Genomic DNA, 24,894 nt, shown 5'->3' with positions numbered 1-24,894 from the left:
GTCCCACTGTAATATTCCCTTTTATGTTTTGGCACTGAGCAGTGCAACCGACAGAGCAATAACAAAGTAACAACCACATTCTCAGGACAGAGACAGAGTCTTACAAAGACTAAATGACATCTTATGCCTTTATTCTCTTTCCCTTGTTAGGAACTCTCTCATAAAAAAGCCACAGCCACTCCCCCTAGGCCAGTTTAACAAGTCCATTCATTCACAGATTGAAATATTGTCACCTAGAAAGTGAACAGCTAATTTTTTTCAACTTCTGAAACAAGATTATGAAGGGTTTCCTGGAATGGCTAACTTTACTGATGGGGGCAGAGGAAGATTACTTTTTCGTTTTTTGAAGTTGGAAACGTAACAGTGAGAAAGAGACAAAATTATCTCTCAATAAATTAATCTACAAAAAAACAAGGAAAATGCAAAGCTGGTTCCACAGGGAGTTTACATTCTGGGAGCCAAATAAAATACATACATAAAACTCTTAGCACAAGGTCAAGTGGGACAAGTGCAGTAGCGATATAAGGTAGCACAGAGTTTTGTTTTAATATCTTTTGCTAACTTTAAAAAATAAATATGTGATTTTAAGTGCATATTGCACTAATTTAATAAAAATCTCGTATTTTGCCTTTATGCTCAGCCTTAAACATGGAGTATTTAAAGTTACTAATACTGTAAAATTGCTTCAGCTCTGATGAATGAAATGTCTGTGTACAGAATGATGAGCTGTTAGTTAATAGTACTCTTTGGGCCATGCTTGGGATATTGGCCTTTTCTCAGAGACTGTATGAGAATAGTCATTTATCTCCTTATGCTCAATGCTTTCAACTTGTCAAGTGACCATGTTTCATAAGATAAAACATAAAATTGTTCCATCATTAACAAAAGAAAAAAGAATTCTATCTGCTGAGAAAATAGAAAAGACGTTGAAGAAGACAGAATATTTGATCCAGACATTTAAAATATTTGTAGAATTTGCTACATGTAGATGGATGAAAGGTCTGCCAAGAGAAGTGAAGGTTGTGAAAAAAGATATGGAGGCAGAAGAAGGGTAGCATGCACGCTGAACGCATTGTGTCTTTCCGTATGACTGACATGTCAATGTAAACTCCACAAAGGGAGGATTTTGATCTGGTTTGTTTGCTGATGTTACTTCAGTACCTGGAAAAGTGCCTGGCATATATCAGGTGCATGAAGAAGTGAATAAATGAAGTGTCAGATGCCCAGAATATGAATAATACTTGATAGATGCAGTACTGGCAGCTTCCTTGAAGCTAATGAAGTGGTTAGGCCTCCATAGACTAACAGAAACCAAGTTCAATTAAGCAAAAATGGAGTTTGAGTTTATCATGGAACTCAACATCAAGAAAGTGTTTGGATCTTGAGTAGACTGGAGATGGAAACAGGAACACTATTGGGAACCCAGGGAGTTTTCTGGCTCTGTCTTTTGTCACTTCTTCCTCCACATCCGTGTGGCTGCTTTATCTCAGCATCCTGGCCCACCTGGTCCTGAGTCCCCATGGTGAGGGAAGGCTGTCCCCACAGCTGCCAGAATCACATGTAGTGGCTCTCTTTGACCAGGTCAGCTGCGTAGATACCCTCTCCCGCTCCAGTCCTCTGTAGCAAGAGGGTAGGTTTACCACTAAGAATTAGGGGAGAAGGACTATTGGGGGAATTGTTAAGAGCAGACACTCAGAAAAATTGGCACCTATAATATGCAATTAGAATTCATTAAAACATGTGGCCAGGGATGTTCTTATTTTGTATTTCTACATATCTAAACTGTACGTACTATTCATATGGAATATATTATTCTAAAAAGAAATTGCCTGTTAGTTCATGCAGTTCCCACTCCCTTTTCATCTCTAACATCTTGGTAATCCTTTACCAGTTGTTGATCACCAGTCTCCTCAGCTTCTTTCAACTTTGCCCTGACTCTACCAAATACTGGACACCATCATTTCCCAGACACTGAGTAACTTCAAATGAATGTGTTCATGCTACTCTGACTGGCTTTTGGGAAAGCACTGGATAGAGTTTTTGAGCTGGAACAGGAAATTATCTTACTTAATTTCTTTCTTTTATAGATAAAAAGATGGATCCACAAGATGGACCTGATTAGTCCATAATTAAGGGCTAGTAAATGTTTTGGAAACATAGAAATCAAAATTACTTTTCTGTGAGTCTAGAACAGGAAAAAGTGGTGAACTTTTAGATACGTTGCAAAGAACAATGGATTACTCTTTGGGCTCTTGGGACCAACAGCCTTAGTTTTATTGCTTTGCAAGCTATGTGGCCTTGAATAAACCTCAATAAGGCTCAGAAAGCTTCAGTGTTCTCAATATAAATAGGAATAATTATAATTATAATAACATTAATAGTATCTATCTCACCATCCTGTAATAAGGAAGAGAAAGATTAAATATTGAAGGTTATGTTGATAAATGCTAAAACACATGCAATGATTGTAATAAGAAGTGTGTTAGGTGGCAAAAGAAAAATAATGAGGATGAAATATTTACTTCCAACAACTAATCTATACATAATTAATCGTGATTTTATGTATGACTGAACATTTAAGGCTGATTCTATTTTAGAATACAATATATAACATAAAAAGCTCTACTCTCAGTTCCGAGAGTTATAAATAGTTTAGCATGGATTTTCATTGTCTTAGAAAGACCTGATATTTATGGTTTTAATAATTCTATCTTTGGGTAATAGGCAATTGGACTCTGTCTCTCTATGTATTTGCTTATTAAAATGGGTTATTATAATTAAGCTTTAGGTTGTGTCCACAAGATGGGAAAACATTGGAGTCAAATATGGTGAAACCATAGAAATTTAGAGTGGGTTGAAAGTCTTGTTTAATCTCTAATTACAGATGAAGATAGTAAGAAGGTAAATGTCCACAGAAGACTTTAGTGGCCTTTTTTAAAGGCATGTGTTCATCAGTGTTGAACTTGAAGTAAAACTCACGTTTTGTGACTCTGAGCTGTTCACTATAATATGGAACATACTCCTAAAACACAATATTAAAACAGAAAACTTTGAAGTCATAGATCTGTAAAAAAGGGCCACCTGATTGTCTCCTGGTGGAATAAAAAGACAAAGTTTTATTTATAAAATATATCATTTTTATAGATAACTACGATTCATATTAGGAATAAAGTAACATTTTCAAACAAAAATAATGCTGAAGTTTTTCACATACTCCTTGAAAATAGCTATATTTACTTTCAAACTTTTTCCTCTTTGAGTCATTAGGTTCATAATATATAGCAATTGGGAATGAAAGAGAAGCAAGGAGAAGCAGTAGTGGGAGACTACAGAGAAGAAAGGAAAAAAAGAGGCTGAGAGAAAAGAGGTTGAGGAAGAAATCATAAATCTGGATTGTGAGAAAGTGTTTAATATTTAGCCACTAGATGGCGATGTAATGTAAGGTGCTGTCTTGACTTTTTTTTTTTTTTTTTTTAAACAAGCTATTTGCTGATTTGTATTAGGTACCATAGAGTGAGGCGAGGATGAAGCCGAGAGGATACTGCAGAGGTCTCTGGTGCATGTGTGTATGTGTGCGTTTGTGTGTGTTTGTGTGTCTGTGTGTTCTGCCCCAGTGAGACTGCAGTCCTTGTAAATACTTTGTCACCTTTTGCAAGAAGGAATCTGAACAATTGCAACTGAAGGCACATTGTTATCATCTCGTCTTTGGGTGATGCTGTTCCTCACTGCAGATGGATAATTTTCCTTTTAATCAGGTAAGCCATCTAATGGTTTCATCTTAATTTTAAGTTTATTAATTCCAATCATTCCTTTGGAAAAAGAGTGCATGGAAATTCAGTTTGGGCAGAGCAGGAAGTCCATTTTTGTATGTGTATTCAGACCAACCGTCCCCCTCCTCCCTCTCCTCCTCTTCTCCTCCCCTCCCCTTCCCCCTCCTCTCTCAACCTTCCATGAACTGAAATCAGGTTTGTTTTGCAGTTCAGCATTTTGATAGAAGATGGGATTCTTTGGTCTGAAATAGCTTGGCATCTGGCCAGTTCTTGCCTTTGCTTGCCTTCATCCTGTTCAAGGTCTCTTTTGATCCTATTGAAGCCCCCTCCTTCACTGGTGCTTTGGAAGTGGACTAGCTGGCTGTGAATAGAGGTCATATTGTTCTTAAGGACGGAGCAAAAATTAGATCTCAGTTTTAACTCCACAGGAAGAAAGAAGGCAGCGGGGCTGCTGCCGAAGCCTAGCATTGCAGGGGTATTCAGCTTCCTGAGGCTGAGGCTGGGCTTTTGAGAAGAAATGCCTCATGCGTTGGACAAGGAGGGGGCAATGATTTTTCCCCCCAACTCCTATTGAGCCACACTAGAGAAGGAGCTTGAGGGAAGTGGTAAAGAGTCCCCTTTTTCCATGCAATGCCAAATAGGAAACATTGACTTACTTTTACTTAGACAGAGGTCACAATCAGCAATGATACTGCAGATACTGCTCGGTTCCTAGTGTGAACCGTCTTGCTTTTCAGAACAGCACAAGAATTATTTCTGGGTGGAGGTGAGGCTTGTCCAAACGTCTTTGCTATCATGGATTCCCTGACTCCTACCTGTTTGAGGTATGTGTTTAAAGACCCGACCCACTTGCTGCATTTACTTCTCATTTCTTTTTGTTCTCCTTGATTACTCACTGGCGAGTGTTAACAAATCGGTCTGGAGTGGTGGGTAGGTGCCTTTCACCTGTCCAATGCAACAATTAAGTCAAGGCAGGGTCCATCACTGTCAATATGTGCATGTGACTAAATATTTCTGAGTGCAGTAGCAAACTTGCAAATTGCCAAGTGCTGTTGCTATCACACCTATGAAATGTGGCTTCTTTTTCTATGGATTTGCAGGTTCACGTGGTATTTCTGATGCGCTAGTGTAGTAACAGAACATATTTCTCCAAAAAGCACTTTAAATCATCCCAAGAGGATGTGGCCAGACAGAAATAGGAAAATTCCATGCTGAGGTTGGTGATTCCTGCTTTAGTTTCTCCTGCCCAGAGAAGTGGGTAGCTTACCTTTCCTATTTGCTGCAATACCTAGCACGCCGGGGTGATGCAACCAGGAGCTTCCGCACGTTCCCAGCGCCTCTGACACTTTTCTTTCCCTCAGCTGTGCATTTCAGGAGAATAACTGTAGTGAAAAACTCCTTTAAAACTCTTTTATGATTGTTGCTTTTGTAATTGCTATGAAGCAATTACAAAATCACATCTCTCTTCTAGGAGGAGTTGTGCAATTTAGGCCTTCCTTCACAAAGCTCCTGGAAGAGATTTTTAGCTGGCATCTATTTTAGGAACATAATGTGTAGACAGGAATGAATGGCCACAGAGATTTACGGGAAACCAATTTCTTGGAGAGGGTGAGGTAACATTGTAAACCACTAGAACAGAGCACAAGTGGCTGGTTATATTACATGAACCCAGCAATGGAATTAGTTTTCATTACACTCACTGTAACTAATTTGTGTGGCTTTTTTTCCTCCTCCCTTCACATTGTTTGTCTGTTTTGTTTCAAATATCTATATAGGAGGCCAGGATACCCAGAGTGCTCATACTGGTAAAAATAACACATTGGATTTTGCTGCCAATACTAATAGACTTGGTTTACATGCCCCCTCTTGCTGGGAAATGTGCTGTCTGGAGACTCATTTATTATGGTAATTTCTCTTTAAGACAAGGCAGGAGGGATTGTCCATCTATGGGTTGGGGCAAGGGGGGCACAACTGGAGGCCTAATTAATTATACAGTATTCAAGAAGGCACTGAGGAGCTCAGTCAGGATTCTGCTGTACCAACCAGAGATACCAGGGGCAACCAGGCCCACTAGAGACCTAAGGTAAACTCTGTCACCACCAACAGAGGAATCCAGTAAGAAACATTCTAGTTCCTTGTTTAGAGGGTACTATCAGGGAATCCAGAGATTCAGAGAGGGTAAACACAAGAGCACCTCATCTGGGAACTGCTGACGAAGAAGGGAAAATCTGGGGCTTGCTTGGTGTTACCTCTAGGATGTCACCGACCAGGCATTTCTCAAGCGTTTATGTTGGTGTGAGTCTGACAGTGACACACAAAAGGATCCCTCCAAAATTTAGCCTGGGGACCTTGAAAGGTATTGCTTTCTCCCTGGGCAGTTGGAGAGGCTGAACCTACTACTTTCTCCCTGTACTTGCCAAAGAGCACAAAGCCTACTCTCTTCCAGCTACCTCAGAATGTGAATGGTGGGAGAAACAGATCCCAGAGAAGGGTGGGGAGAGAATCAGCAATTGAAGGTCCTATATAGTCACCCTCAGGGTCATTGGGGCTGTGCTCTGTGAGGTTATCACTTCCCTTTGAAATTCTGATTAGTGAATGAAGCATGCTCCCCAGCTCAATTTAGATTGCATTAGTTTAGGGTAGGGTGGGAAGAAATTTATTCTCATTGCACTTGTGATCAGAAAAAGAAGTTACGACAAAATTCCCCAAGCTGCCCCAAAGTTTGCTTTTCCAACTTTTAAATTTTGATCACATTCCTAGATTTCCATTTATTAATTGTTTTATTTATCAAAAATATATAGCATTTACTCTGTGCCCGCCACTATCCTAAGCAGTACTTTGCAAATATGATCTCATTTAATCCTATGAGGTAGGTACTATTGTTAGTTTTACAGGTGAGAAAACCAAGGCACAGTGAAGTTCAATTAACTTGCTGGGTTATGCAGTTAGTAAGTGGCAGAATCCAAGCAGTCCCGCCACACCGTGGCCGTGGCGTCTGTGTTCTTGACATTTGTTCATCATCCATGTGATGCTACAGCTACAGCTTAGCCAGGAGAGTCAGGAATCGAGTTGGGTGCAGTCGTGCATGCGAGCTATAATTTATCTGCTTTCTGACATGTCAGAATTCCAGAAAGTTTGGTTTAGAATGATTACCCAAATCCACTCCATTTTTTTGTTTGTTTCTTTGTTGTTGTTTTGAGACAGAGTCTCACTCTGTCACCCAGGCTGGAGTGCAGTGGCACGATCTTGGCTCACTGCAATTTCTGCCTCCCGGGTTGAAGTGATTCTCCTGCCTCAGCCTCCTGAGTAGCTGGGACTGCAGGTCAGCACCACCACACCTGGCTAATTTTGGTATTTTGTACAGATGGGGTTTCACTATGTTGGCCAGGCTAGTCTCAATCTCCTGACCTCAAGCGATCTGCCTGCCTCAGCCTCCCAAAGTGCTGGGATTACAGGAGTGAGCCATCACACCTGGCTATTTGTTAAATAAATAAATAAATAAATAAATAAATAAATAAATAAATAAAGTTCTCCAGTACAATAGAAGATAGAAGGGTCTATGTTCTAGGTGCGGAAATGTGGTGAATAAAACAAAATTCCTACCCACATGCAGCTTTCAGTCTGGTGACAGAGTTAGACAGTAGGCAAATCAATGTGCAAAGAAATGTCAGTAAATGTAAGTTCTTTGAAGAAAAATAATGCAAGATAAAGAGATAGTGAGGATGAGAGGGGTATGCAAAGAGAAAATAATGAAAGAGGTGGAGAAAGTATTTTTTTAAGCAGAAATCTGAATGAGGCCAACAATGGAGTGAATCAAAGTTCCAAAAGGGTGAAGTGCCTCACAGGTATGAAGAGTGGCACAAACCTTGTGAGTGATCCTGAAAGTAGAAGAAACGAACAGAAATAGCACCATAGAGGTGTCCATCCAGATCTGTGCAATCTCAGAGACTGGGCTTAGGGGTCTAATTGCCCCTGACTTTTATAAAAAACAAATCAAAGAGTTATGTCAAATAAATTTAAAACATTTAATATTAACAAGTTATTAGGTTTTAAAAAAACATAAATCAGTCATTTTCACAAAAAAAGTTTTGACAGTTTGTAAAGTTCTCTGAAAAAGTGCTGCAGTTCCTAGAATGCAAAAAAATTGCCTCAAAAATGTTGAAAAGGACTGGTCCAAAGGTAGTGAGTTATCTCAGTTGGTTGTTCACAGTCAGTTACAGATCAAACTCCTTGTTCTACTCTTTCCCCTCTTCTCACTATTGCTCTTGACTAGTCTAAAAACGTTTGTAGAAATTGAAAAATGTTGAAAAGGTACTATTTGATGAAAAAAAACTGTTTGAATGAGACCATTGGTTAGAATGATACAGTCACCCAGTCAGTTTTTCTTCCTCCAGAAATGACAAACTGACCAGGTGCAGGCAAGAAAGGGACACTAGGATGAAAAGCAGTGTTCACATCCCCTATAGTGGCCAGGACACAGGAGCTGCTCAGAGGGATTTGAACAACTCTTTTTTTTTTTTTCAAATGAATGAGTAGGAATGTGATTTCAAAATAATTTGATAAACATCAACTTTCATTTTCATCTATGTTAAAACTTTTGTTGTTATATTTTTATTCCTTCAAAATTCACATTCCAGTGGTTATCTTTTTATATTTTTTTCACTATTTGCTTCCCCTCATTCTCAGTTACCTATGGACACTGTAGTTCTTTTCTAGAAAATGTGAATTTGCTTCTCTTCTAACTTAGAATCAGCCTGACGTTTTAGTTTTTCTCTGTAAATGGTCAAAATCTTTGCTTCTCATATTGCCTGTTTCTCCTCTGGTACTCTACCTACAAACTTTGATTTAATTTTGATGAAGAATCTACTCTAATTTTTTTCTTTTGTCACTTGTGCTTTTAGTCTCATGTATAAGAAACCATTGCCTAACTTCAGGTCATAAAAATTTACTCCTATTATTTTTCAACTAGTTGTATAATTTTAGCTCTTTCGTTGAGATCTAGGGTTCATTCTCAGTCAACTTTTTGTATATAATGTGAGGTAGGGGTTCAGCATTACTCTTTTGTTTTTTCATATCTAGTTGTCCCAGCACAATTTGTTGAAAAGACAATTCTTTCCCCAGTGAATTGTCTTATTAACATTGTTGTCCATGCGTTTATGATTTTAGCATCAATTATTTCTTACACTGGGTGCTAGGGATACATCTTTTAAGAAAAGGTCAATGAGATACTTTATTCTTGAGAATCCATATAACTTTTTTTTTTTTTTTTTTTTTTTTTTTTTGATACGGAGTCTCGCTCTGTCGCCGGGACTGGAGAGCAGTGGCCGGATCTCAGCTCACTGCAAGCTCCGCCTCCCGGGTTCATGCCATTCTCCTGCCTCAGTCTCCCGAGTAGCTGGGACTACGGGCGCCCGCCACCTCGCCCGGCTAGCTTTTTGTATTTTTTAGTAGAGACGGGGTTTCACCGTGTTAGCCGAGAATCCATATAACTTTAAAGAATCAGAAAACTGGTCTATATACCCTTAACTATTAAGCACATTTTTGATCTAACTTCAGGACAAAATATTTCTTCTTATTATTGGAAACATATTCATTTATGACTACACTGAAAATCTAAGGAGATAATGATACACAGCTCAGTAATGAGCAAACATTTCCAAGGAAAGGTTACTATTTATTTCAAAGAAACATATTTACTGTATTGCACGTGCTTCCCCAAAGTTATACAAATATTATCCATGTTCTTTGTAATGTATGTTGCTAGTGTGCTTTTGTTTCACAGATACCATTGGGGAAACTACTGAACTTGAGATAGAGGTGTGCCATTCAAATAAGGTTGGTTTTTGTATTAGTCAACTTGGTCTACCATGACAAAGTACCACAGACCGGGTGACTTAAATAACAGTATTTATCACCATTCTGGAGGCTCAAAGTCCAAGAACAAGGTGTTGGAAAGTTTGGGGTCTTCTAAAACCTATCTCCTTGGCTTGCTGATGACTGGCTCTTCCTCTGTGTATGTGCATTCCTGGTGTCTCTTTTGTGTCTAAATTTCATCTTCTTTTAAGGACACCAGTCAGATTGGTTTGTGGTTCACCCTAAAGGCCTCATTTCACTGAACCACCTCTTCAAAGGCTCTAACTCCTAACACAGTCACATTCTGAGGTACAGGAGTTTGGGACTTCAACATATGGATTTGGGGAGGATACAATTCAGCCCCTAACAGTTGTCTTTGGCAATACTTATGACTACTAAAATCATAAGCAAAGAAGGTTAAATTGATATGTTTTTTGTTGTTGATGAAACTGTTGTGGTTATTTTATAAATGATGGATTTTCATTATTCATACCCTCCTCCTACTGGATAATAACGAGTTATCTGTGTAGGTGTTAAGATTCTAATAAAGGCAATTAATTGGGTTTGTAATTACAGGCATGATGACTAACAAAGTGGGGGCAGAAGTATAATGATGGTGACATTGATTCCACTGCAGGGCCTATAATGTCACATTTACATTCATGATCTGTGATAAGAATTAAGATGCTCATTTATTTCAATAAAGAAAGTGACAGAAAAGGATATAAAATTAGGAATTTATGGGGAATTGGTAAAAAAAAAAAATTAAAGCATTACAATAAGTAACTAAAACTGACTCAGGTTAATTTAAGTATAAAAGCAATATCTTCAAAAGATATTACAGTTCAGCAGAGTTAAGGGGTAGTTATAATCTAGACTGAAAAATGCCAGGAGCAGAGAAAACTGTAAGAGCAGATAGCCCAGTTGGTGGACTTTTTGGTGGTTTCTATAAAGTGCTATAATCTAGAATGAATCAGTCAACTGCTCTCAGGCTCTTTTTTTTTCTTCCCTGACATTCATGTTCAACACCAAAATTCCAGGAAGTAAACATCTGGTTGGTCAAGTTCTGGTGATGAATCTGATCCTTTTAGTTCAGAGTAAACTTAACTAACAGTTCCTTGACTGACATTTCCATCAGACTATGCCTATGTAGGAAAACTAATTCAACCCAAACAAAATTGAAGAGATTAACAACAGTTTACATAGGCCAGATACAGTGACTCAAACCTGTAATTCCAGCACTTTGGAAGGCCGAGGTGGGCGGATCACCTGAGGTCAGGAGTTTGGGACCAGCCTGGCCAACATGGTGAAACCCCATCTCTACTAAAAATACAAAAAAATTAGCCAGGCATGGTGGTGTGCACCTGTAGTCCCAGCTACTCAGGAGCTGAGCCAGAAGAATCACTTGAACCCAGGAGGCAGAGGTTGCAGTGAGCTGAGATCATGCCACTGCACTCTGACCTGGCGCCTGGATGACAGAGCAAGACTCTCTCTCAAAAAAAAGAAAAGAAAAAAGAAAATAGCCTATATACACAATGTTGGAAGGTTGAAAGAATGGTTAAATATATCATAGTCTATGCAAATGATGAAATATTATAGTGCCATTAAACATAATGTTTCAAGGAATATTTAATTCTATGTAAAATTGCCCAGGAGATAACGGTGTATTGAAAGTACCATACAAACATATATATCTAAAATGGCCCCAATTATGGAAAAAAACAAACAGGTTTTGCCTAGAGAAAGCCCTGCAGATAATATAACAGTTACCTCTGGCTTATAGAATTAGGATTTCTGTTTTCTTCTTTATAAAGTTTTTGTTTTAAAAAATAGAATATTACATCTTATTTTTTCTTATAGCAAAAGTAATACATAAAGGAAAAGGAACATAAAGTACATAAAAAAGGAACATAAAGTGCATAAAACAAAAAAAAGTTTAATAGAATATTACATCTTATTTTTCTTATGACAAAAGTAATACATAAAGCAAAAGTAATGCATGAAGCAAAAAGGAAAATATAAATTAATAAAGATGATGAAATAACTTGGAATTTTACACAACAAAATTATTATTGTTAATAATTTATTTTTTCTAATGCTTTGGTATTGTTTCTTTGGCATTGTTTCTTACCAAACAATTTGGTATTGTTTTGGTATGTTTTCTTAAAAAAAATGTCCAAAATAAACATATTTTGCCTTAAAAACTAGAATAAAAGTTAGTGTACATTAGTTTTCAAATAGAATTTAGTAAATCTATTTCATGCAAAGATACTCATTGTATCTTAAATCAAAATAGTAAATGTAGTTTAAATTACTGATGAAACAATGGAATGTTTGAATATTTTATCTTTTGGAATATTAATAAAATTAGGCCACAAACCTTGTATAATAAAAGTACAGTATTTTGAAAATTTTGTAACAGTGGAAAAGCTTTGGGAATCGGTCTAATATAAAATTAGACTTCAAACAGCAAATTGGTGGTGTTCTGAAAATCATGTTACTTGGTAACCTAAGTTTTCTCTTTAGAACTCAGCATAAATTTTGAGAAATTTATCTTATATTTATAAAACATCTATTGTTTGCTATGGGTTGTTTTAGCAAAACTTGACCTCAAATTGAACATTTGAGAATACTGAAGAGTAAATAAGAAGCATCTGCAAATACTGACATAGTATGTCCTTAAATTTTTAAACTACTTAGAACCAAATTCATCAAGTTGGCAAAATGAAGTTACTAGATTATCAAATGGAATGGCAAGTGAAAATGAGCCAGAGGTGGCAGAATGGAGTAAGAAGGGTAATTATTAGGGAATGCTGCATTTGGAGATGTGAAATTATTTGTGTTGAGGATGTGAGGAAAGAAATCTGTGTGAGGAGAAATAGATTATTAATGATGTAACTTAGTAACATCAGATCAGGGGTCCCCAAACCCTGGGCCATGGACCAGTACTGGTCCCTGGCCTGTTAGGAACTGGGTCGCACAGCAGGAGGTGAGCAGTGGGCCAGGGAGCATTACAGCCTGAGCTCTGCCTCCTGTCAGATCAGCAGAGGCATTAGATTCTCATAGGAGCACAGCCCTCTTGTGAACTGTGCATGCATGGGATGTAGGTTGTGCGCTCCTTATGAGATTCTAATGCCAGCCCCCACTCCCCACAATGTCCGTGGAACAATTGGCTTCCACAAAACTGGTCCCTGGTGCCAAAAAGGTTGGGAACTCGTTATCTAGATTATTATAAAGCAAATATTCATATTTTTAAGATTAAAGAAAAAAATCCAATAAAGATGAGAAACCAGATCTCAGAGTTTCCAATTACATATTCATAGAGGAAAGAAAGCTCAGAGAATTCTGTCACGTACATATTTCAATCTAAGAAATTCAGTGGATTTGAAAATCCTGGAAAGAGTTACTTTGAGACTTCACAAATGCTACCAGGCAGCAGTTTTGATATTACCCTGGAATGTGATATGCCACTTAAAAAGGCCAGTAGTATTTTGGGCTATGTATGTCAGTGTGTTGGGACAAAACCAAGGAGAAGGTAGACTGGTGTCAGGTCTAGAATACCATCATTTCAGTGCCATCTGGGCCTTAGCGTTTCAGGTTTCAGGTGATTTGAGGAGTCTGTGAGGTTGCACAATAATATTTAAGGCCTTTAAAGGGTCAATGAACTTGTACAAATGAAGGCAAGAATGCCTTTGGAACACATTCCAAAAAGGAAGTTTGAGCATAATTAAGAAGAATCTAGCCACTGCACTTCTGCCTGGGCAACAGAGTGAGACGCTGTCTCAAAAAAGAAAAAAAAAAAAAAAAAAAGAAGTTAAATAGAAATCAGTAAGCAAAGAAAAAGAAAATAGGAGTGTGATTTTTCTCCGTGAAATCTCTGTGGAATAGCAAAAAGTACAATCTTGACTGTATCTTCTCTGGGACCAAACTTTGTCTTACTCTTCCTGACTTTCTCTCTCTCTTTTTTTTTTTCATTCCTAGGCATTTTGTTTTACTCTGTTTTTGCATACTCTGCTGATTTCATTCAGTAACATATAAAAAAAAATTTTCACAGTCATGTTCTCAGAATGTTCATAGTCTTTGATGCACATAGAACATAATCCAAAAAATCAAAAAATTCTTTTTTTTTTTTTTTTTGAGACAGAGCCTCACTCTGTTGCCCAGGCTGGAGTGCAATGGTACGATCTCGGCTCACTGCAATCTCCACCTCCTGGGTTCAAGCGATTCTCCTGCCTCAGCCTCCTGAGTAGGTGGGATTACAGGCGCACAACACCACACCCAGCTAATTTTTGTATTTTTGGTAGAGACGGGGTTTCACCATGTTGGCCAGGCTGGTCTTGAACTACTGATCTTGTGATCCGCCTGCCTCGGCCTCCCAAAGTGCTGGGATTACAGGCGTGAACCTCCGCACCTGGCCAAAAAATTATTAATGTGATTTTAGCAGTTATTTTCAAAATGTGGTCCACAGATGCTCTTGCATTCCCTTGAGACTTTTTAAATGATTCATCAGTTCTAAACTATTTTCATAATGATACAAAAACATGATTTGCCTTTTTCACTGTGTTGACATTTGGAAGAACAATGAAATCCCCAGCCTTAACACTTACCAAGACAGTGACAACAAACTGTATTGCCATTGGATTCTTCACTGTAATTCATTCCCAGTAAAAATAAGTAAATAAACAAATAAAATTAAAGCCAGTTGCACTAAAGGAATGCCTTTGACGAAACATTAAAAATTAATTTTATTTAATCGATACCATTAAGTACACATATTTTTAAAATTTAGTACACATGAAGAAATGGAAAGTATACATGCAGAACATCTGCTGTATATCAACTACGATGCTGGCTGTCTCAAGGTAAAGCACTTGTGTAGTTGTTTGAGTTGCAAGCTAAACTAGCTGTACTTCTGTAGAATACTGTTTTTACTTGATAAAATGACTAAGAGACAAATTGTGATTACTCAAACAGATATTGAAAGGACAAATTTTTGAAAATAAATGGAGACTGTCATTTAAAAAATACATTTGACAATATTTGTTGTCAGTGACAAAATTTGGCCTTTCAAGATAAAATTATTATTTTGAAAAAGATGTCTGCTGGGCGCGGTGGCTCACGCCTGTAATCCCAGCACTCTGGGAGGCCGAGGCGGGCGGATCACGAGGTCAGGAGATTGAGACCATCCTGGCTAACACAGTGAAACCCCGTCTCTACTAAACATAAAAAAAATTAGCCGGGTATAATAGCAGTCACCTGTAGTCCCAGCTACTCGGGAGGCTGAGGCAGGAGAATGGCGTGAACCCAGGAGGTGGAGCTTGCAGTGAGCAGAGATCGCGCCACTGCGCTCCAGCCTGGGAGACAGCAAGACTCTGTCTCAAAAAAAAAAAAAAAAAAAAAAAAAAAAGAAAGAGAAGAAAGAAAGAAAAGATGTATCTGCCACCATTAGCTCAACAGTTTCTCAAAACTTAAAGGGTTTCTGATGTGATTAGTGGTAATATTAACAGATGAATAATGAAATCTTCCAATATTTTGAGGACCTGCATAACTTAGCCAAGTACTCATCTCATTAGATCTTTTTCTTTTAGAAATATGGTTATTTTCACTTGAAATTTATTTTGTTGACATGTGATTTATGATTACAATTTATAAATTTATTAATTGATGTGCTTGTGATTTTTCTACTTTCTAATATGGTAAATGGCAATACATTGAACTCATTTTAAAAAAGAATTTTTTGTTTCCTCAATAATATTAACAATCAAAAGGAGTCCTGAGACAAAAAAACGATGACGAGGATGAATTTGACAATTCATCAGATTCTGGGACACTGAATCTGATGAATTGTCAGATTATCTGATAAATTATTCAGATTATGTGTGATGCACTCTATTAGTTGAGATTATTATAATACAGATAATTGAGTCCCCTAGAATTATGCATGATAGAGAAACTATTTGTCACATTACACAAGTTAGTACATTTTTCATGACCATAATATGAGCTGCACATATCAGTTTAGTTCAGTAAGTTCTGTGAAAAGTGAGTAAAAATTGTTGCAAAGCAAATCAGAGGATTATAAAATATAAATGTTCTAATACTCTTGTTAGGACTTTCATCTTTCCTCACCTAAACCAATGTAAAAAGTTTCTATTGATCTTTTTCTAAATGTTCAACCACTCCCTTCCCCCAATTAGAACCTGATCTCCATACTACCACCAGTGACCTTTCAAACATGTGGGCCAAATCTCTACTTTTTAAGACTGTAAGTTATATCCTGCAGTAAAAGCTATTCAGTTATTCAGCATGGCTGTCTTTCATGAACTGTCCAGGTTTATTTCTTACCCCATGGTCGATCTACCTTACCATTAGTCCTTCAGGAAGAACTAATGGCATTTCTGTGAAGACCTAAAGCTGTTTCTGTCTCTAGGCCTTTGCTACTGCTTCTTTTTTTGGTGAATAGCCACAACCTCTTCTTCCCTAAGTATAATTAATTTCCTTTTGTGTTGTGCCTAGGTCCTGTATAGACTTCTATCATCTCTCCCACTGCACTTTATTGTGTTTATGCCCCTGTCTTCCTCAGCTATACTGTACCTTCTTTGCAATATGGTGCAGTGTATTGTCTGATATGACTAAGTCTCATTACCACTGCCTACGTCCATTTTTGGTGTCTAGGTTCTCAATAGAAATTGTTAAATGAAAATGAAACAAAACAAAAACATTTTTAGGGTTAACCTTTAATGTTAATACCTGACAGTTTTAAATTTTATGGGATGCTTTTGCAAATACTATTTTTGTAAAAATATACTTGAAGCATATAATAATTTAAATAATTCTTTTATTTCTTATGCAAATCCCAAACTCCTATTCTAAACTCATATATTCTAGGAGTATTGAACTACTTATATATACTATGATTAAGCACTGCTTTTCAAAGTAATTCTGAATGCATTTTTTCTTCAAATTATTACCTTTAGCCGTTTTTACTTATTCAATGTCTGATAAATTTGATTACTTCTCCTTTTATCATTTTGAGGTATTATTTTTTGTTGTTGTTTTAGATGGAGTTTCACTCTTGTTGCCCAGGTTGCTGGAGTGCAATGAAGCGATCTCGGCTCACTGCAACCTCCACCTCCTGGGTTCAAGCAATTCTCCTGTCTCAGCCCCCCAGGTAGCTGGGACTACAAGCATGTGCCACCATGCTGGCTAATTTTTTGTATTTTTAGTAGAGATGGGGTTTCATCATGTTGATCAGACTAGTCTCGAACTCCTGACCTCAGGTGATCAACCTGCTTCAGCCTTCCAAAGTTATAGGCATAAGCCACCGAGCCTAGCTCATTTTGAGGCATTCTTTGGTCTTTACTTGAGTCTAATTATTAGAAAATTATTCAAGTACTATATTTTATAGTTATGGAATGCATTAATGATATTATAGAAAACAGAATATTTAGAAAAGCATAAAGAAGAAAATAGTATTTGTGCTCTCATAATCTATGTGATTTTCCCCATAATAATAAAATATTGCTTTTAATATGTTAATATTTTGCTCAGAACCATTTCTCTTCTTGTTTGAATAATGGAATTCCTATGGTGTTTTCAATTTTGTAGCACGTATTACATCCTAAACATTTTTTAATGCCATCAGAATAATTCAAAAGTATAATTTTAATGACTTCATAATATTTCCTTGTAGAGTTTGACATTTATTTAATTACTCTGATAATCATGGAAATTTTGTTTCATTTTAGTTGGATCATTACTTTTGAAGTAAATTTAAATAACACATTAAAAATACCGAGCATTTTACATTTTTATTAATAGCCAAAAGATCATCTGTTGTATAAACAGAGCCCAAAACTTAGGGTTTTCTCGATTAAGGAAAACAGAAGGCCAACAAAGTCCATGTAGTACACACAAGATAGAGTCAACTAACACTTAAATCTGAAGGAAACAATTCCAGTGCATGATTTCTTGCATTGGGCTTGTTCTCTTTCTTTTTGATTCTCCTTTCTGGTCCTCAGTGGGAGTAGAAATCACACAAAGAGCTTGGCTCACTACTTTCATTCACTCTCTCCTTCTCTCATCATTTGTTCAAAATGAACCCATTTGGACTAGTTCTTTAATATTCTCAGATGTTTTCCTGCTTTCAGAAACAGGGACAAAATAATTTATGTATTAACATTGAACAACTCTCTGAAAACCATGCATTGTTTAACTAATTTCTGATTTTTCTACCACTTTCCAGCAGAATACAACTTTCTTCTCAGAGTTCTCGATACAAACTTTTTAAGAAATTTAAAATATACATTAAAATCTGTCTTTGATGAGCATACTAAGTAATATGATAGCTGGAAGGAAGGTAAGGGAGTGGTAACAGTTTTAAAGTTCTAGTTTATTTTTCAAATATGAATAGTTACAGGTTTTTTATTATCTAAGAAAGAGAATTATTAATATCCTCCATGAGATCCAAGGATCACATTATATCTCAAACCAAGGTAACATTAGAGTGTGAAAAACAATTTTAATTATTATTTTATCAATTTGAAAAATTTTGTATATTTGTAGGGTACAAGTGCAATTTTGCTACACTGATATATTGCATTTTGGTGAAGTTAGGGCCTTCAGTGCATCCATCACTGGAGCAATGTGCGTTATATCTGCCAAGCAACCTCCTAGCATCCAGCCGCCTTGCACCTACTACCCTTCCAAGTCTCCATTGTGTTTTATCTTAAAGTGTAGTAATTCTTACCCTCTAGCAATAACCTTGGTGTATGCATCTAATTCTCAGACGATAATCTACAATTTCAAAACTTTAAAAGTAGCTGTTTAAAATTATAGCAAACCTATTATTTTATTTTATATTTATGATTTATATATATATCGGTTGCTGAAGCTAAAAGATGAATGAGAGGAAACATTTGAATCAATAGGATTCTTTTAGCTATTATGGTAATATTCATATTTATTGGGCCTTAGAGTAAAACAGTCAGGAAGTTGGTCAGAACAAGAAATAATTGTCTCATTCTTTTTTCATTTATGAGTCATTCATCTAACAAATATGTATTGAGAACCTAGTGTATTTAATACTAGGTGCCAAGATATCTACTCTTAAGTACTTAGATTCTAAATTTTAAAAAAAGCCAAGTACTACTGTTTTAACCACACCACTTCTGACATCACATGTGTGGGTTGTTTTGTTTTTGTTTCCCTCACCAATCAATTGTCTGACAGCCAGTTGAGTGTCCTACAATTCAGTTCAAGAATAACTTGGCATTATCCTCAGATACCATAAGTCAATGGCTCAGTCTCACAAAACTGCCCCACTTCAACCATCAGTTGCAAGACCCAGGCCTCTGGAACTTCTGACTGACCAGCTCTAAATCCTCCAGTTCAATAATGTGCTACAACAGCTCACAGAATTTAAGAGTTTACTATTTCCAGTTTATTATAAAGGAACAGCCTGGAAGAGACACACAGCAGAAAGTATAGGGTAGGACAAGCTATCCAAACCCCATAATTTAGAGTTTTTATGGAGGTCTTATTATGTAGGCATAATTGATTGAATCATTGGCCATTGGTGATTATCTTAATCTTCAGCCCCTAGCCCTTCCCGTGCAGATGGGGTCTTTCTAGCGACTAGCCTCAATCCTGAAGCTATGTAGGGGCCCTCAGCTACTTGTCATCTCATTAGCATACAAAAAGACACTCCAGAGATACCAAAGATTATAGAAGCTCTTATGTCAGAAACTGGAACTAAGGCCAAATATAAGAAAGATGCTCCTATCACCCATATCAATCAGGAAATAGCAAGGGTTGTAGGAGCTCTGTGCCAGGCAGCAAGGACTAAGACCAAATACAGGCACACCTCAGAGATATTACAGGTTTCGTTCTAGACCACCACAAAAAAGCCAATATTGCAATAAAGTGAGTCACACAAGGTTTTTGATTTCCCAGTGCATATAAAAGTGATGTTTACACCATACTATAGTCTATCAGGTATGTGATAGTATTATGTTGAAAAAAAAGTACATACCTTAATTTAAAAATACTTTATTGCCAAAAAATGCTAGCAATAAAGCTAGCTGATCATCTGAGCCTTCAGCGAGTCATATAATCTTTTTGCTGGTGGAGAGTCTTGTCTTAATGTTGTTGGATGCTGACTGATCAGGGTGGTAGTTGCTGAAGGTTGAGATGACTGTGACAGTTTCTTACAATAAAACAACAATGAATTTTGCCACACTGATTGATCTTCCTTTCACAAAAGATTTCTCTGTATCATGTGATGCTGTTTGATAGAATTTTACCCACAGTAGGACTTGTTTCAAAATTGGACTCAATGCTTCAAACCCTACCACTGCTTTATCAAATAAATTCATGTAATATTCTAAATCCCTTTTTGTCATTTCAACAATGTCCTCAGCATCTTCACCAGGAGTAGATTCTATTTCAAGAAATCACTTTCTTTGCTCATCTTTAAGAAGCAACTCCTCCTCTGTTAAAGTTTTATCAGGACATTGCAGCAGTTCAGTCACATCTTCAGGCTGCATTCTAATTCTAGTTCTCTTGCTATTTCTGCCACATTTACAGTTACTTCTTCCACTGAATCTTGTACCCCTCAAAGTCATCCATGAAAGTTGGAATCAATTTCTTCCAAACTCCTGTTCATGTTGATATTTTTACCTCCTCCCATGAATCACAAATGTTCTTAATGGGATCTAGAATGGTGAATTTTATCCAGATGGTTTTCAATTTACTTTGCTCAGATCCATTAGAGGAATCACTGTCTATAGCAGCTATAGTCTTATAAAATGTATTTCTTAAATAATAAGACTTGAAAACAAAAATTATTCTTTAGTCCATGGGCTGCAGAGTGGATGTTGTGTTATCAGGCATGAAAATAACATTAATCTCCTTGTACATCTCCATCAGAGCTCTTTGGAACATTGTCAGTCAGCAGTAATATTTTGAAAGGAATCTTTTTTTTTTTTTTTTTTTTTAGCAATAGGTCTCAATAGTGGGCTTAAAACATTCAGTACAGCATGCTGTAAACAGATGTGCTGCCATTCAGGCTTTGCTGTTCCCCTTATAGAGCACAGAGTAGATTTAGCATACTTCTTAAGGGCCCTAGGATTTTTTGACTAGCAAATGAAAATTGGCTTCAACTTAAAGTCACTGGTGACATTAGCTCCTAAGAAGAGACTGATCTTATACTGTGAAGTTTGAAGCCAAGCATTGACTTCTCCTCTCTAACTATGAAAGTCCTAGATGGCATCTTCTTTTAATATAAGGCTGTTTCATCTACATTGAAAATCTGTTGTTTAGTGTAGTCACCTTCATCAAAGATTGTATTAGTCTGTTCTCACGCTACTAATAAAGACATACCCGAGACTGGCTAATTTACAAAGGAAAGCAGTTTAACAGACTTACAGTTCCACATGGCTAGGGAGGCCTCAAACAATCATGGTGGAAGATGAAGGAGGAGCAAAGAAATGTTTCACATGGTGGCAGGCAGACAGTTTGTGAAGAGGGACTCCATCAGATCTCCTGAGACTCATTCACTACCACAAGATCAGCATGACAGGGACCTGCCCCCATGATTCAATTACCTCCCGCTGGGTTCCTCTCATGACATGTGGAAATTATGGGAGCTACAATTCAAGATGAGATTTGGGTGGGGACACAGCCAAACCATATCAATGATCTTAGCTAGATCTTCTGGATAACTTGCTGGAGCTTCTACATCAGTACCTACTGCTTAACCTTGCACTTTTATTTTATGGAGGCGGCTCCTTTCCTTAAATCTCACAAAACAAACTCTGCTAAGTTCAAACTTTTCTTCTGTATCTTTCTTACCTCTCTCAGCCTTCATAGAGTTGAAGAGAGTTAGAACCTTGCTCTGAATTAGGCTTTGGCTCAAGGGAATATTATGGCTGGTTCGATCTTTTGGTGGGACTTTCTCCATATCAGCAATAAAGCCATTTTACTTTCTCATCATTTTTTGTGTTAACTGGAGTAGCATTTTTAATTTCCTCCAAGAATATTTAAGAATATTTCTTTTTCATTCGCAACTTGGCTGTTTGGTTCATGCGGTCTAGCATTTGGCCTGTCTAGGTTTTCAACATGTCTTCCTCACAAAGCTTAATTATTTTTAGCTTTTGATTTAAAGTGAGAAACACGCAATTCTTCCTTTGACTTGAACATTTAAAGGCAATTGTAGGGATTAAAAAATTTTTTTTATTTGTATGGCTACATAGTAGGTGTATACACTTTTGGGTTACATGAGATGTTTTGATACAGGCGTATCATATGGAATAATCACATGAGAGTAAATGGGGTATGTGTCCCCTCAAGCATTTATCATTACTTTGTGTTACAAACATTCCAATTATACTCTTTCAGTTATTTTTCAATATACTATAAATTATTGTTGACTGCGATAACTTTTGTGTTACTAGATCTTATTCTATTTCACCACATTTCTAGATCTTACTCTATCTAATTATAATTTTATACCCATTAATTATTCCCACCTCCCCACCACCCACATTGTAAAGTTATTGACTGGAATAATTTCAATATTATTGTGTCTCAAGGAATTGGAAAGCCCAAGGAGAGGAAGAGAGATGGGAACAGCATGTTGGTGCAGCTGTCAGAGCAGACATAACACCGATTAAGTTCACTCTTATTTGGGTGCAGTTCTTGCCATCCCCAAGCAATTACTAAAGTGACATTAAATATTACTGATCACAGATCACCATAACAGATATAATAATAGTGAAAAAGTTTGAAATATTGCAAGAATTACCAAAATGTGACACAAATACATGAAGTGAGCACACGCTGTTGGAAAAATGGCACCAATAGACTTGCTCGATGTAGGGTTGCCACACACTTTCAATCTGTGAAAAACAGTATCTGTGAAGCACAATAAAGCAAAGTACAATATGTCCAGGTATCTATGTATATACTTCTTATGATAAGACCACACCAAGTATATAAAATATTTTTCAAAGATGGCACTTGTTACTTCTTTGAGACTCTCAATATGTTGCATACCATGTTTAAGCTTCAAATTACTGATCTTAAGGAAATCAATGTTCTTATCTATCTGTACTGTTATCTTAATGTAAATTCAGTAGTGTGCCTAGTTAGTCAGGGTAGGATCCAAAATTCCAACCTGAAACAAAGACTTTTCTCTATTATAATGCCCAACATAACACCAAGGGTAATTAATAAACATACTAAGATGAACAATTATTCTTGACTTTAGGCAAAAAGAAAATTATTAAAAGATGTATTTATTAATCGAATGCTGTAATTTTTGTTATTATTTCTGTAAAGTTCTAAACTTGAAATCCTATAGAGGAGGAAAGAATAAAAAATTATCAAGGCATTCTGATTCATACAGAAAAAGAAGGGAATCAAATAATTATCACTGCTTACATGATCATCATTGTAGTTTTAGCTCCTTGTTAGTTCAGTGCTTTTTTGTATATTTACAGAGTTGTGTAGCAATCATTGCAGTCTCATTTTAGAACATTTCCATTGAGCTTAAAAGAAACTTGATGCCCACTTGTAGTCACTGTCTATTCCTACTCCCAGTCCTAAGCAATCACTATTTGCTGTCTGTGTACATTTGCTTATTCTGGACATTTTATATGAATAGAATCACACAATGTGTCATCTTTTGTAACTTTCTTCTTTCACTTAACATATAATATCTTTGAGATTCATTCACCTAACAGCATGTTTCAGTATTCATTCCTTTTAATTGACCAATCATACTCCCTTATATGGATATATGACATTTTGTTTATCCCTTTACCAGCTAATGGACATTTGGGTACTTTCCACTTTTGGGCTATTATTAATAAGGCTGCTATGAACATGTCCATACAAGTCTTCATATGGGTATGTGTTTTCATTTACCTTGGTTAGATATCTAGGAGTGAAATTACTGGGTCATATAATGAATCTATGTTTAACATTGTGAGACACTGCCAGTGTATTTCCAAATGCCTGTACCATTTTACTAACAGGATATGAGGGTTCCAGTTTCCCTATATCCTTCCCAACACTTGTGATTATCTGTTTTATTATTGTTATTATAGCCATTCCAGTGTGTGTGATGTGATGTCTCATTGGGTTTTTTATTTGCATTTCCTTCATGATTAATGATGTTGAGCATCATCTGATGTGCTTGTTGATTAGTCATTTATCTTCTTTGGACAAATATCTACCCAAATCTTCTGCCTATTTTTATAGTTAGGTTCTTTGGAGTTTTTTATTATTGACTTGTAAGAGTTTTAAAATATAGATACATGCTGGATACAATCGCTCATCAGATACATGATGTGCAAATACGTTCTTTCCATCTGCGGGTTGTCTTCACTTTTTTGATGTTGTCTTGTGAAGTGCAAATGATTTTTTATGAAGTACAATTTACCAATGTTCTCTTTTGACCACTTATGCATTTGGTGTCGCAGCTAAGAAATTATTACCTCATCTATGTGCACCATAATTACTCATATTTTTAAAGAATTATAGTCTTAGCTCTTACATTTAAATGTACGATTAATTTTGAATTAATCTTTGTACATTGTTATCCACAGTTTCAAATCCTTCCTTTTGTATATGGAGATCTGGTTTTTCTAGTAGGAGTTGTTGAAATGATTATTCTTTCCCAATTAAATTATCTTCGCACCCAAAGCTGAATTGATAAAAATTGTTAGCCAAGTTGTGTTCTCTTCTTATTTATTCAAGAATGATTCCAAATAAGAACCATTGCTACTTTCCATGTGTCAGATATCTAAATATTAAGAAAAATATTTCATCGCTATAAAATTCATACTTTCCAGTAAATTACATAAATTTTACCATACAATATTCAATACGGTAACATGTTCTGTATTTTAACTTTCGATTTTTTTTATAACTGTTGAATTTTGAACTATTGTATTTTGTAACCTCTCACTCTTAGGTGTTGTTATTCCAAATATTTTATTAATTAATTCAGAAACTATTGTGCGACTGTTATGAGTAAAGTACTTTGCATGATACAGTGAAGAATGCAAAGGTAAATGCTACTCTCAAGGTGCTTATGGACTAAAGCAAAAAACAAGACACATTTAGAAGCAAATATACTGGGAGGTAGAAGTCAGTCATCAAATAACACCAGAGTTGCAGATAAATGCTTATGTGAATTCGAAGATTACTTGCTTTTTGTTTCAGAAAAGTGCTAGTGGATGAAGAGATCAACAGTCTATATGAC

At 36.5% G+C, this 24,894-nt stretch overlaps 1 protein-coding gene across 1 annotated transcript in view; it reads left to right on the top strand.

Moving 5' to 3' along the window:
• The first annotated feature begins 3,511 nt into the window (after positions 1–3,511).
• SCN1A (sodium voltage-gated channel alpha subunit 1) overlaps positions 3,512–24,894 on the top strand; it is a 147,111-nt gene continuing 125,728 nt past the window's right edge. Inside the window, exon 1 of the mRNA XM_007965230.3 lies at positions 3,512–3,755. The gene's annotated coding sequence lies outside the window, so the exon portion shown is untranslated. The remainder of the gene's footprint in view (positions 3,756–24,894) is intronic.

The sequence above is a fragment of the Chlorocebus sabaeus genome, chromosome 10 (genome assembly GCF_047675955.1).
Source record: "Chlorocebus sabaeus isolate Y175 chromosome 10, mChlSab1.0.hap1, whole genome shotgun sequence".
NCBI lineage: Eukaryota > Metazoa > Chordata > Mammalia > Primates > Cercopithecidae > Chlorocebus > Chlorocebus sabaeus.
Note: the sequence above shows the minus strand (reverse complement) of the source record. Positions and strands in the feature narration are given on the sequence as shown.